The sequence below is a fragment of the Gavialis gangeticus genome, unplaced genomic scaffold (assembly GCF_001723915.1).
Source record: "Gavialis gangeticus isolate Ggan-Ray unplaced genomic scaffold, GavGan_comp1, whole genome shotgun sequence".
Classification (NCBI taxonomy): Eukaryota; Metazoa; Chordata; order Crocodylia; family Gavialidae; genus Gavialis; species Gavialis gangeticus.
Window position 1 is genome coordinate 38,709,223 of NW_017728992.1, and position 10,154 is coordinate 38,719,376.

Genomic DNA, 10,154 nt, shown 5'->3' on the forward strand with positions numbered 1-10,154 from the left:
GGTGTTTGTGTGTGTGTACACTTCTGTCACTTATTCAAACCATCCTTTAAGCATGGCTTTTCCTTTTTGTGTATATATATGGAGTGCTTCCCTTTCTATTCACGGTTCCATGACAGGAAGGAAGAAAAGAAAAAAGAGAAAGAGACCAATAGCTTATATACAATTTAGCAGCTGGAAGGAGGAGAAACACTCAGTACCAAGTGATGAATCAGATCTCCATATATCTAATTTTAGCAACCTTTGAGGCAACCTATTTTGTGAAGGGAAACAAAATATCTCAGGTCTGTGATTATATCCAAGGCCATAAACCTAGTTAAGTTTTAATGTAAGTGCAAATAAAATACAATGCTAAAAATAACATTGTGCTGTATGTGACCTATAACACAGAAGAGTAATTACAGCAAGTACATTCTTTTCTCAGTAGTGAACTGCTTAAAATAAATAAATAAATACATGCTTTCCTATTTTCCTCAGTGGGACAAAAAATTCCCTGTAATTTAATAATTAAATATAAATAACTGAAATTACATTTGTGATGCAAAAACTCCACAGGTTAGCGATTCAGTTCAGGTGTGAAAAAGCATCATGATGCCAAATGCTCTGAAATTTCAGGAACTTATAACTGATTTCAAAAGGGCAATGACAATTTTCCATAACTGAAGATCTGTTTCAAAATATTTTTCCAAACTGGGAATAAGAGTCTGCAAAATGGGGAAAGAACTTTCATTAGAAGACCTTGTTTCATGGACTTGCAGGATTGGGCTCCAAAATTAGAGGGTTCTGCAAGGGTGCTAAGAATCTTTTTGCTTGGGAGCTAATGGAACTCAGTGTACCCAAACACAGGGACATTTAATTCTTTTCAGAACCTGGAGGTAGAAAGCTGCACGTTAAACAAAAATAGCGTGATCAGAAAAGATTGTTCCAAAGCTTACAAGATTTTGGATTTACTTTTGAGATTTTGGACAAGTTCAGACTGATGGAGTGATTCTTACAAGAAAACTCAGTCTGTGTTTTTAAAAGGTCTGGCTATACCAGGGATGAATCATCATTGATTCAATGCCTTTGAAATTCTTTGGACCTATATCTAAATGTCACACCCCTAACTAGCCTTCAATCCAAAAAGATTTGTCCATAAAATCCCTTCTGTTATTCACTTGCTGTGTAGGCAGTAGGGCTGTGCGAAGCTTCGGTCACCGATTTGATTCAGAGATTTGGCCTGAATCAGCAGATGAATCTCCAAATCTGAATTGAATCAGGAGACCCATTAAAAGGTCTGAATTGAATCCAAAGCCTCCAAATCAATTCAGAAAAGATTCAGAGATATTCAGAGATTCAGGTTGACCAGGGAGAGGCAGGCACAGCTGAGTGGCTACAGGTTCTCCCACAGTTCCTTTGGCTGTGCGTGTCTCTCCATCAGTGGGGGGAGCCTTGGAAGAAGCCCCCATGGCTGCCCTGCCCAGCCAGCCCTAGCCCCCCCGGCACTTAAAAAAAAGAAGCCCCACACTTATTGGCTGCAGGAGTGATAAACAGGGCCTCTGAGGGCTCATAGTAGAGCCCCCCCCCCCCCCATACAGTGCAGGGCACTGGGGGGGGCAGCAAGGGTTGCCCCCTCTGCCTGGCACCTGCTGTCCCTCACTACCCCACACTTCATGGCGGACTTCTACCACGAGCCCTCAGAGGCCCCAATTGCCACAGCCAGAGCCAGTGAGTATGGGCCTTTTTTTTTGTTTTTCTTTTAAGTGCCAGGATGCTGGGGCCAGGTGGGGCAGCCATTGGGGGTGGGGCTGGGTGGGGGGGAGATCGGGGTACAGGGGCTGTGAAGAGGGGCTCTGCCAGAAGGCCCCAGAGCCCCCACAGCTGCTGCTACTGCTTCTGAGTAGGTTGGTTTGTTTTTTTGATTCCCAGACTGCTGGGACCAGATGCAGGGGCCATCAGGGGCAGGGTTGTGGCAGAGGTGCAAGCGAGATGCAGCGTCTGCATGCGAGGGCTCTGCCAGGAGGGCCCAGATCTCCCACAGCCCCTGCTATAGCCAGTGAGTGCAGGGCTTAATTTTTTTTGCTTTTGTTTTTTAAAGTGCCAGGACTAGGCTGTGCCAGGCAGGGAATGGGGCCAGGCAGGGGGCCTTCTCCTGTGGGTCCCCCCACCTGGGGAGAGACAGACACAACTGGAGGAACTGCAGGAGAACATGCAGCCACCTGGCTGTGCCTGCCTCTCCACGGCTGACCCGAATCTCCAAATCAGCACCAAATCTCTGATTCTGATTCAGCTGAATTGAATGGGGACAGTGATTTAAATTACCAAATTGAATCACTGTCCTCTGTATCAGCCAAATCTGAATCCTAATCAAATACTTCACTATTTCCACTGGCCTAGTAGGCAGGCATTTGCTGTCAACTGATTGTTGATATGCAGAAATAACAGTAGCTCATTAACAATTGTACCAGTTATAGAGTATAATACTTTATTGTGGGTCAAACTAAACCATCATGTCTCCCCCCACCCCATTCCTGTACTAGTGTAAGTGTAGGTAAGCCACTGTAACTGTAAACCTGAGTGAAGAAGGTTTATTAAAGTTATAATTGTTTGTCTCAACTTGTATCAATACAGGATTGGACAGATAAAATTTAAATGGTATGTGTTACCAGCTAGCACGTCCTCTGCCCTCTCTTCATCTCCATTTTAAGACAATATATCTAATACATACACAGATGAAATACAAATATATAAAAATGCATATATATATGCATACAAATATAGATATATATAGTTAGAAATATATATATCCGGAACTAGAGGTGACAATGCATAAAACCTACACAGTTGCACCGAAAAGTGCAAGTAAGAAAGTGAAGCCTTTACAACGTCTTTAATGGGAAGGACCATGAAATACATTTTCAATATGTATTTAATTTCCTTTGATTCCTAGCCCACTCACAATTTAAAGCCAACTGCCTGACAGTGGCAGTATTATTTCCATTCAGGCAGCAGTGAGGGAGTCACTTGACTTTGCGACTTATTATAATCTACCTGATCCCTTCATTTCACCGAATTTAATGTTTTCACTAACTTTTTAAATGTTTCACTAACTAAGCTATTCTTTCTTCCACAATTCTGCTCTTAGCTGCTCCTCTTAATGTTGCTCCTATTTCACAGCTCTGCAGACTGTTTTTAATTCTGGCCAAAAATATTAACCCAGTGTCATGGAAATAACTTAAGTTATGGGTGCTGACAACACAGAAGAGTCAAAGCTAGCATGCGCACTTTAGTCTTTGAGTGGAAAATTCCAAGGCTCACCCAGCACCTGCCCCCTGGGTGACCAGAGGGCCTGTCAATCAAACGTGAAGTACTTTTCCACCATGCACATGCTCAGTTAGATACAAAGCTCAGTCAGACACATGCTCAGTTCTCTGACTGCCTGACGTAATCAGACCAGAAAATTCTGTGAGGGGAGTGTTCCAATTGGCTACTAAATTCTGATATAAGTTTAAAGACCCCCTCCCTCAGGGGGGAGACCCGCTGAACTGAGGACAGAGGCTGGATCTCAGATACTGTCCCTCAGTTAGGCTCTGCGGCCTATCGGTCTCCTCCTATAGCGATTTTCCGATCCGTTCCTATTGATTTTCTGGTGTTCGATCTACCTGGCACTGGCTACGACTACGACTACAATTTCTGATACTGATTAACGGACTCTCAAACTGAACTTACCTTGATTCCATGGCTTCCGACCTCACCCTTCATCCTCGACCATCCGTCCGTCCCATTGTTCCGGTATCAACCTCGGCACTGTTTTCCATCGACTTTGGCATCGCTTGCAGCCCGCTTTTGTCCACGTTGGACTTTGTTTTGTTACAGTTCCGTTGTTTGTCCCGTTTATGAGCCGTTGACCAGCCCTGGGACTATTAGGTTGAGCAGCCGCCCCTAGCCCTCCGGGGTTAGAAAGCAAGGGCTCATCTAAGAACCCCGTGGGCCAATGGACCCCTTTGTTGTTTATACTGTAACCGAAGAACTTGCCTACGCCATCAAAGCATAAGTTAAATAAACCCCTTTGGTTGGAACCATAAGCTTGTGTGCCACTCAGACTCAACCGCCGCTAATCCCACCTGTTTGTATACCCTCGGCCCACCGTAACCGGTCCGGTTCTCCGCGACCACACCCAGGTGTGGAAACATTAACTCAGGTGAACATGAGCTCAAGCAGGGAAATAACTTCCAGTGAAACATTGAATGTACTGTCAAGATGCTCAAGGAGGCTAGACTTGGTTTTATGAATCTGAAAGAGATGGACATGTAATTTACAAGAAAGCAGAACTAAAGGAACAGTATCTTTTGATTGTTTTTGCTAGTGTGTTATTTTTTTATATGTAATGTATAATATAGGAAATTAATGCACATTCCAATAAAATTACAGGCAAACCCTGCTTAGCGCTCTTAATTGGTTCCCAAATAAACAAGTGTTAAGCAAAATGAGTGTTAAGTGAAACCAAAAGAATTTGATGACCCAAAATGTTGACCACAAGTGTTAGAGTGAAACTTTCTGAACACTAAGTGAAATCACGTATCAATTTAAAATGAGTGTTATAGTGAAATAGTGCTAAACGAAACAGCATTAAGCAGGGGTTGCCTGTATATAAGTTATTTCTTTTATCTTGAACTGAATAGCATGGCCTTAGTCCATTAGTATATTAGTAAAGCTTCTAGTTTCTTCTCACCTGGATAAAAATGTGTGTTTTGTTACATGTGATGGTGTACCATAGCATCTGCACCCACTGTACCAAAATCCTAGCTCTGCCCATGACTACATGTATATATTCCAGAAATTATGGAAGTTTATGAAATCATTAAACTGTATTCAAATAAAGAAACTGATTCATTGTCATTCTTTCTTTATAGGACCTGCCATTTCTATTTTATATTAATATTTTGAATAAGAGTTTATAGTTTTGAGTTTTTGGAAGGAAACAAAGTTACACCATGAGTAGGTCCCTTTCCCATGCTTAAGAGGGTTAAGGTGTTTTTTCCTTTATGACAGCTGAATGAACATTTATTTTAAATAATAAAACTACAAAATAGGAACAGAATGTGTCTATTAAGGAGTACTAGCATGTGATTTGAATCAGAAATTAAATACCCTTCTAAGGGTTAGCACCTAATCATTTTCCTCCAGTTTCTCTGGGAAACAGTTCTCTGGCATTGTTTATATACTTCATAAGATTTCTCTTACATAAAAATAAAATCTGTGCAAATTCTTTGCCATTTCTCACCAAATGTACATAATTTGGCAAAATTCAGTAAAGGCAAAGTTGCCTGAAACAAAGTTGTTCAGTATCATTCGAGACCCTACAACTATCATTAGTGACTATGGGGTTTTTAACTCCCTGAACCAGGGCTAATTGACATTATTTTCAAAGTTTATAAACAGAATTTCTAATTACCACAAGCCATATGAAACAAATATTTAAATCAGCATTAGACCAGGCAGATTTATATATTAGATACATATATAGGGAAATGACAAAAATAGTTTTTCAAGGCAATCATAATTTAGAAATTAAATTGAGAGGTATGGGTTTACATGCATACACACTATCGATCGATCAATATAGATAATCAACATATAACATGCATTTTATATTATCTCTCTATATCTATCTATACATACATATACACCTACACACACTAATATACATATTAATGTATATTAATACATATTAGTGTGTGTAGGTGTATATGTTTGTATAGATAGATATAGAGAGATAATATAAAATATAAATATTTACCTCTCTATATAAATATTTCTCTCTCGATAGATAGATAGATAGACAGATTATGTGTGTAAATATACAGAATGGTGTAAGCGAAAGAAATCAATATTTTCCCCAAGCCCCAGAGGTACAAAACTTAAGACAGACTTTTCTGACTAGTCTAAAGCATCCTTAGTAAATACATAATTTCTTTGGCAATGTGAAATAAAGAGAAGAAAACAAGGTAGAAACTCACAAACTAAAGAATACAGATTGCCACAAAAATGTTGCTGGTAATGATGTTAACAAGAATAGAATTTGCTATTAGGACCATGCAGTCTTAATTATATATAGGTAAGTGTGTAACTGGTTTTTTTTAAATTTAACATTAACTTTACCTGATAATATAAATGTTTCTTTCCTGTTGTATGACACATTTTACAGTGCAGCTTAACCTAAGCTCTGATCTTTTTCAGAATGCTTTATTATAACTGCCTATGAAGAGTGCAGAGTACATTCCAATGCTCAACTAACCAATACTTATGCAGGGTGCTTAAGCAGATGATAACTTCGCATATTTCCTTGTTCACTTGCTCTTTGCAGTGAACATCTGACGTTATACTCCTACATTCTTCCTTGTACCGTTCAGGTAGCCCTCGTATGAGCTCTGCAAGGCTGGGGATAAAGAATCCTTTTAACTTATTATCCTTCTTTGTGTCTCCAAAGGCAGGGCACAATCTTTCCCTGAGTTTGACACATTGCATAAGCACACCATTAGTTAAATTTCCAGTCTTCCAAGCTCAAGTACCACCTCAAATATTTAAGACAATAGAATATAAAGCCTCTGGTCCTCTGTCTGTAGCCAATGTTTGCCTTTTGCCCACGCCAAAAAATGTAATCAGAAGTGCTTATGTTCATAAATCAAGTATTTTAAATTAAATTATAAACACTTATACACCCTGAACAGAATGAAACAAAGCAAAAAGACTTTCATTTTTAAATAAATGTATAGTTTGACAGCAACTAATGTTTTCTAACTTAAAATAAGTTGCTTAAAATAGAATCGGTAGGAACCATTGTTTAATATGAATGTTTTCTAGATTTTTAAAAATCCAAATAAAATGACAGACATTTAAAGTTGAGTTTAAGAACTCAAAACATACAGCATTTGAATCAATGAGAAATACTATTTTCCTCATTAATTGCTTTTCTTATTATTTATTTAATCCTGCCTTCATTGTAATTGGTGAACATTTTGTAATCAACTTAATAGAAAATGAACCAGGCCTCATATTCTTTTGGAAATTAAGAAAATCCAATTTTGATCTCACTTACATAGATGTAAATGAGGAGAAATTCTATTGCAGTCAATGTAGGTATTAGGACTGTGCAAAACTTCGGTCACTGATTCAATTCAGTGGAGATTTGGCCCAATTCGGTGGACAAATCTTTGAATCCAAAATGAATCAGGAGACCCTTTAATTTCTCTGAATCAAAATGTAACCCTCCAGATCGATTCAGAGAGATTCAGAAAGATTCAGCAATTTGGACATAGACACAGCTTTAAGTGTTTTTTTCTACATACCTCAAGGTACCAGGTGGCTTGTGAATGCTGCCATGCTGAGGCAGATGGAGTGTCCCACAGCAGTGCAGGGGGGTGGAGGGTGGGGGGCAGGGTCCCCAGTGTGCTTGGCAGCAGACCCAGAAGTGGACTAGAAGTACTTCCAGTCCATTTCTGGGCTCACTGCTGAGCAGTGGGAATATGCAGGCATCTACACGTGCAGACAACCTGGGACTAACTTGAGACTCAGGTCAGAGCAGCCAGCCATGCGCCCCTGTGGCCACTGGGGGGAGCTCCAGTGTCTGGTCAGATGGCTGCCAGCTGGATGCCAGGAGGCATGAGTCTTACCTCTCTGTTTGCTGTGGGGTAGGCACCTGGGGCCAGGGGAGTGTGGGCGAGCCAGGGGGGAGTGGGGTTAGGGGCTGGGGTGGGGAATGAGAATGCCCTCCTCACAGTGCAGGACTTACCATACGTCCTGGGATAGTGAAGCTGACAGCTCAGCGCAGGACTCCCCGTTGGCATGGACAAGTGACTGCACCCAGTGTCTGCAGCCCACAGTGCTCAGTGAGCCAGAGCCTGGCCAGAAGCACCTCCTGGGGAGGAGCTGGTGCTGCTGGTAGCTGGTGATGTCATGGCCAGCTGCATCTCATGGTGTGGTGTGGAACTGACCAGGATGCCACTTGTCTGGGCTCCCAAAGCTGCTAGTGGGTGCAGCAGCCAGGAAGGTCGGCAGGTTGAGGAGCATCCAAAGAATCTCCTCCAGGTAGGTGTCATGCCCAGAGGGGTCAGGGTGCGGCCAGGCCTCTGCCAGGCTTCCCCCACTGGTGAAAACCACAAGGTTGTGGCTTGGGTCCTGGGACACCAAAATGTTGGTCAGTTTCCACATAAAGGGTATGGTCTTATAGACATGACTGGACTGACAGTTGTGGTCGGTCACAGTCACCCACTGTGCATGCAAGACCTTGACCTTTATGTGGCACTGCCATGCTGACTGGGAGTGGCCTTTCTGATGCATCCCACCTGACAGGGCCTCATAAAAATAGGCAGTTGAGTTCCTGCCCTGCACAAACTGCCTCTGTACTTCTACATCCCCTCAGAAGGCCATGAGGTCATGCACTTCTTTCTGGGTCCAGTTGGGGAGCTGGTTTCTTGGCTTGGGCAAGCACACATGGGCAGGGCCAGACTTCACCAGAGAGGACATGGTGGTGGTACCTCCCATGCCAGCTTTTTGGACTCCTGCACAGCTGCCCCTCAGTGGCTGGCCCTGCACAGTGCTCAGGAGTGCTCAGCAGTGGGGAAAGGCAGGGCCTGGAAGCTGCACAGCAGAGGCAAGTGTGCCACAACATGTGCACATAGCCACAAAGACAGGAAACACTACTGGGGGTGCACAGGAACAGGGAGCTGGTGCTGCCCTTCTGCCACAGCCAACCAGACAGGAGCCCTGGGGAGCTCTGAGGGCTGGACACAGGGAGCTGAACAACACTGAACATCACTCACCTGCAGCCAAAGAGCAGCTTTGGCTAGTGGACAGGATGAGCAGCAGCAGTCTGGGTCCTGTCCAAGGTGCACACAGGGTTTGCAGTCCCTTAAGCTCCTATGCAGTGTGCCCCAAGGCACAACATTGCTGCAGGCATTTCCACCTTGCAGCTGGCGGCTGCCAGAAAGTAGCCCAACCATGGAGGAGTGGAAGGGGCCAGCCAGGAGCCCTGGAGATGAGTTCTGGCTGACCATCTAGTGGCTGGGAAGAGCCAGCAGGAAGACCCCTGGGTTACTGCACAGTAAGACATCTACATGTGTGTTATTGTGCAGCAACTAATGTGGCATAAATTTGATACCTGTATGATACAGGTATCAAATATGCACTCAAGTCAGCATAAGTCACCATATTTATTGTGCAGTATGAGTGTGCACATGTAGATGCACACCCATACTGTGCAGTAATTGTGGTTACTGCACAGCAAATACACGCATGTAGGTGCACCCAGTTTCTCCCAGTTTCACTTATGTCTGAAATAGGCAAGTTGAATCAAAATCAGTTCTTTGGTAAAACACAAACTTTAGACAGAGATATATACACCAGGGATTTTGCTACCATGGTTGTATTAATTAGGGGAGTGTTTTTATCACATTCCTAGTCAACATAGTTAAGCTAGCGGAATTTTTAGATCAGGTCAAAGTCCTTGCATACTTGACCAACATGTATAATGCTGCAGCTCTTGACAGAATTCTAACATATGTATAGCTTTAATCCTAGGACCTTTCTATTGAGTTGATGTCAGGTAGGGGGCACAAATGTCAAAGAATGTTGTCCATGTTGATTTGACTGGAGCATATTGGTAATGCACATGACTGAAATGATACACAAGTCATCATTTTTATTAATAGTCACTGTTTTAGTTTTAAAAATTTCACCATCTCCTAGTGTAAAAAATGTAATGAAACTCATTTTCTCTAGTCACAATTAATTTCAAAGCAAATATATTTAACATTTTTCACAATAAATAGTGTTTCCAGTTATGCAGGACTTCCAGTAGAGTGAGGAATTAAGATAGCATAAAATTAAACCATATGAGAAATGTCCTGAGAATAGAAAGTCCTGCAAAAATCATGTACAGTCATGACAGATCTACCCTTTGACTATTCTGGGAACTAGGTTCCCAATTAGAGAACAGACCTGCCCATTAAGAAAGAGAGGAATAGTGATTGTTGACAGTCAACAGGGAAACCAAATTAGATGAACTCATTATTTTAAATGGTTTGATTTAAAGGTAGACCTGTTAATGAGCTACCAAGAGCTATAATTTCCATGTGCCCAATTTCAGTAATGAAATTAAAATCCTGAAATAGATGAGA